Source organism: Stegostoma tigrinum, chromosome 8 (assembly GCF_030684315.1).
Source record: "Stegostoma tigrinum isolate sSteTig4 chromosome 8, sSteTig4.hap1, whole genome shotgun sequence".
Classification (NCBI taxonomy): Eukaryota; Metazoa; Chordata; class Chondrichthyes; order Orectolobiformes; family Stegostomatidae; genus Stegostoma; species Stegostoma tigrinum.
In genome coordinates this window covers 30,346,749-30,351,545 of record NC_081361.1, presented here as the reverse complement: position 1 = coordinate 30,351,545, position 4,797 = coordinate 30,346,749, and the positions used below count along the sequence as shown (strand labels likewise).

General features: G+C 42.1%; 1 non-coding gene across 1 annotated transcript; it reads left to right on the top strand.

Annotated features, from left to right (window-relative positions):
- The first annotated feature begins 507 nt into the window (after window positions 1-507).
- trnae-uuc (transfer RNA glutamic acid (anticodon UUC)) lies at window positions 508-582 on the top strand. Its single transcript has one exon. It is a non-coding gene; the product is annotated as a tRNA-Glu (tRNA).
- Window positions 583-4,797: the final 4,215 nt, after the last annotated feature.

The following is a 4,797-nucleotide window of genomic DNA, read 5'->3' as shown; positions in this document are numbered from 1 at the left end:
TAACAAAGAAGAAGGTAATCATCCCTTTATGTTTAATATTGGAATGAAACGTTCTCAAGTTGAAGCAGTTAATCTTGAAGCTTTACAAGTAAATCTGATTTATCTTTCCATAATGGTGTATCTTTGTTATAACTATGCTGTAAAGCAGTTCTCCGGGTAACTAAAGGGAAGTTATCAGCATTGCTGCTACTTAAGCCATTGAACATGTTTGGTTATATGTTTGAAGCTATAACCATGCTGCTTGTTGCATATCTATCAGTGTGTTGGGTTGTGGGTAGAATATTTCTACATTGAACGGAAGTAAATCTGCGAGGCCAGGCAGGTATGCACAAACATTTCCCATGGTCTGATGGATAAATACAACAGTCAATACAGTGTGGAGCTGAAGGAACTCAGCAGGTCAGGCAGCATGAGAGGAGCAAGAAAATCAACGTGTCAGGTCAGGACCACACTGTATTGACTCTGACTCCAACATTTGCAGTTCTTGCTGTCTTTGAGAGATGGTTAGCATCACTGGTGGTCCAGTGGTTAGGATTCAGCGCTTTCACCGCTGCGGCCTGGGTTCGATTCCCGGTCAGTGCAGCACATTTTGGGGTGGCTCAGTGGCTCGGTGGTTAGCATTGCGGCCTCACAGTGCCGGGGACCCAGGTTCGATTCCAACCTCGGGTGACTGTCTGTGTGGAGTTTGCATATTCTCCCCGTGTGTGCATGGGTTTCCTCCCGGTGCTCTGGTTTCCTCCCACAGTCCAAAGATGTGCAGGCTAGGTGGGTTGGCCATGCTGAATTGCTGGTTGTGTTCAGGGGTGTGTGAGCTGTAGGGGATGGTTCTGGGTGGGATGTTTCAAGTGGCGGTGTGAAATTGGTGAGCCGAAGGGCCTGTGTCTACACTGTGGGTAATGGAATTTAATCTCAATACAACATCTTGGCTGAAGCATTGAAATATGCCGACGCTCACAAAGGCAGAGATTCAGGTACTCATCTGGTGTTCCCTTTTTGTGTAGCGAAGGAAGAACTAAACCCGGGTTACACAATAACTCGGTTAGCCATCATGAATGAGGCAACATGACGAGAATTTTTGCAGCACTGCCCCTTGTGTCTGCGCTGGTCATAAAGCACCCACCTATTCTAATCCCATTTTGTAGAATTTAGCCCATCGCCTGCTAGGTATTCTTCATCAACATGTTGTGACACATGATGACACTTGTCTGGCAGAGGTGGAACTCAAACTCAGATTTCTGGCTCAGCGGTAGGGACGCTACGACTGAACCACAAGACCCCTTTATAGAGCTCTGATGAAGGGTCACCAGACCCAAAACATTAACACAGTTTTCTTCTTCACAAATGCTCCCAGAGCAGCTGAGCTTTTCCAGCAACTTTGTTTTTCTACCCCTTTAAAGAATTTGCATTTATTGGCGTTTTTGTCAACCCATTCAGCCAAGCTTATGACTCCATTCTGAAGGAGGTTGGACTGAACTGGGATACCCTGTAGGTATCATTCCGAAAAAATTCCACAACCCCTACCCCTACCCAGGAGTTTTGATGGCAATGGCGTTTCAAGAGTTCATCAAAATTGTTCTTCAGTGTCTCAAGGGTTCCTGCCTGGACCACCCTTTTAGGCAGTGCGTTCCAGAAACCCACCACTTCTGGGTGAAAAGTTTTTGAACAAATCCCCTCAAAATAGCCTGCTTGTTGTATTAAAACTGTAAGCCCTGATATTGATAGACAGGGAATAAAGTTTTTCCTAACGCTTAGCCAAATCCCTCAGAACTCTTTGAACCTCAACCAGGTTCCTCCTCAGTGTCTTTGTTGCAGTGAAGATTGTCCCAGGTGAATTTAGCCCCTTTCTATAATTGAAATGTTCCTGCCCGAGCTGTATTAGTCAATTGGAATCAAAATTAACTTTTGGCAGGAAGTAAGCGTGACTTTTGAAGAACATTTCTGCAACTTGAAGCTTTCATTCGGCAGTGTAGCACAGGGTAGAGTGATAATTCTTGCTGTGTGTACTTTAATGCTCCAGACACAAAAGCTACAAGTATGAACATCAGGCTCACAGATGACACAAGAATGGGAGGTGTGGTAAATAGCAAAATGCTTTAGTCTCTAGGCACACCGTGTTCTAACTGTGGCTCAACTAATGTTATTTACGTCTGCTCTTATAGTCAGGCAAGTATCCAATATGGTGCTTTTACCACCTTATCCACAGGCCCTCCTGCCTTCAAGAATATGCTTATGTGCACAGCAAGGTCCTCGTGATTCTCTGTACATTCTAAAACTTCCATTTAACATGTCTTGTCCTGACTTATTTGTCCTCCCAAAACGCTTCGCCTGACACTTTTCAGGATTGAATTCTGTTTGCCTCTTTTCAGGCCTTCTAACCAGCCCATGTGTGTAATCCTGGAGACTAAGGCTTTTTGCTGTTTACCACATCGCCAATTCTTGTGGCACCTGTGAACCTGCTGTTCACACTTGTAGCTTTTGTGCCTTGAAAATTCATGTACACACAACAAGAACCATCACTTTACGCTGCGGTATGCTGCTGGATGAATGCTTCAAGTTGCAAAAATGCTCTTCAAAAATCACACATACTTCCAGTCGCAAAGTCAGTTTTGGTTCCAGTTTGCCAATTCCGGTGTATCTCCTAGGCTTTTAGCTCCTTAAGCAGTCTGAGACCATTAAATTATTTCTTGGGGTCAGAAAGGTGTCCTATGAAAAGACATTGAGTAGAATTATATTCTTGAGTTTTGAAAAATAAGGGTTAACCTTACTGAGTCAAACGTTTGGAAATCTGGTGCGATAAATTGTTTCCATCTTCAGGCAAAATCACACAGTACTTAGAAAATTTCCAATCTCCAAATGATGAAGTTACACAAACATTGAGTTTGGTTGACAGTTCACAGATCAGGGATCAAAACTCCGAACTTGCCTGTCGTTTATAGATCTAACTTTGTATTCCACTGTGTAACTGTGTCAAAAATTGAGTCCGAAATTTTGATTCTAATTAGATTTAGTTGCATGATAAATGGTATAAATAAGGCATGGAGTAGTATGTTTGGGAAATATGACAGTGCGTTCACAATGGATGAAATAAATTCACCTCACTTTTCTAGGGTGTAGTTCAGGGAATTGTACCATACCTGGGAGCTTTCTTCACGGACTTAACAAAATTGGATTCGGCTTTCCCCAATTATCGTTTCGTAAGTCTGTTTTACAAGATTTGGATTCCTTATTTGCTGATGAGCACTATTGTTACAGTTTCATTGCAAGCTGCTCATAGCAATAAAAGAAACTAATAAGTATGATTAATGATACTGATGAGAATAATGTGATGCTTTGTGTTGCAAATCAAACAATATGTAAATAAAGAAACATGCATAAGGCTTTGCAGTTGATTGAATACAGGTTTAGTTTTTCTAAAGATTGGATAAAGTGGGCATCATTTTTATTTTGTACAGGTAAATTTGTTAGCTGGACGTCACTGCCTAATGTGCAGTTGAGCAGCTGAGAATGGCATCAGCTTGGTACTGATCTATTTGATTGGAACAAAGGGCTCTATGTAATGGCCAAAATATAAACCTGGTGGAATGATCAATCATTTGTGTTTGACCTTTGACTATTTCCTAAAATTGAAACAAGTTTACAGAGTTTGTATTTCACTGCTGATCTGTTAAATTTCATGATCTCATAGTACCATTTGACCTTTGTATATATTGAATTAATTTTCTTTGTTCATGTCTATTTCTTACAGAATGGCTTGATCAACTTCGACAAGAGACGAAAGGTGATTGTACTGTGCAAAATGTTTGTAAATGCATGAAACGGGAAAAGCGTGCCTTTCAATATTGTTGTGCTTTTTCTGCTTGATGGGGAATGTTGGAAGAGTCTACAACTGCATCTTAAATGTGGATGATCATGAATAAATTCAATAAAGAAATCAGGAGAAGCTTTGTTGCTCGCAGCAGTCAGATTGCAGAAGCTGCTGCTACCAGGACAAGTTGAGAAGAATAGCAGAGATGGATTTGAGAGAAAGTTAGATGTCAGAAAGGGCACAAAGAGGCACATTAAGAATTTGGAGCATGGTGGGAGAAGTGTAGAGAGCAGCATGGAGCAGTTCAGCCAAATGGCCTGTTTTTGCACTGCTGTTATGATGCAAGTTACCTTTCAGCATTCACAACCAGGTCCAGGACCTGCCAGGTGTTCTGTGAATGAAGATGTTGTGAAGTTAGTCTGGGTGGAATGGAAGCTATTTCATTATCGAAGAGAGTGAGTAAATAATCTCTCCATATTAGTTGGTATTTTCCGTCAGAAGAGAGGCATCGGTTACTTATGGAAGATCAGAAAGTGAGGGAGTGCAGCCGTTGGGGTCATCACTGACTGGGCATTTGATTCCATATTTCTGAATTTGGTAAGACCAACTTCTGAAATATCTCTGTTGCCATGGTTACTATTGAGGGTATCGTACAATCCCTATAGGGTGGAAACCGGCTATTCGGCCCAACAAGTCCACACTGCCCCTCGGAAGAGCATCCCATCCAGACCCATTCCCCATGTCTAACCCACCTCACCTCAACATCCCTGGGCACTATCGACAACTTAGCATGGGAATCCACCTCCCCTGCACATCTTTGGACTGTGGGAGGAAACAGTAGCACCCAGAGGAAATCCATGCAGACGATATTTTGGTCTTGTACTGCAGCATTCAGCAGACAGCGTGAGAATATTAACATGATACAAAGTTCAATTCATTGTTTATCACATGGTTTTGCTGACAAAACTGTAACTTGAGGTGCCATTTTAATC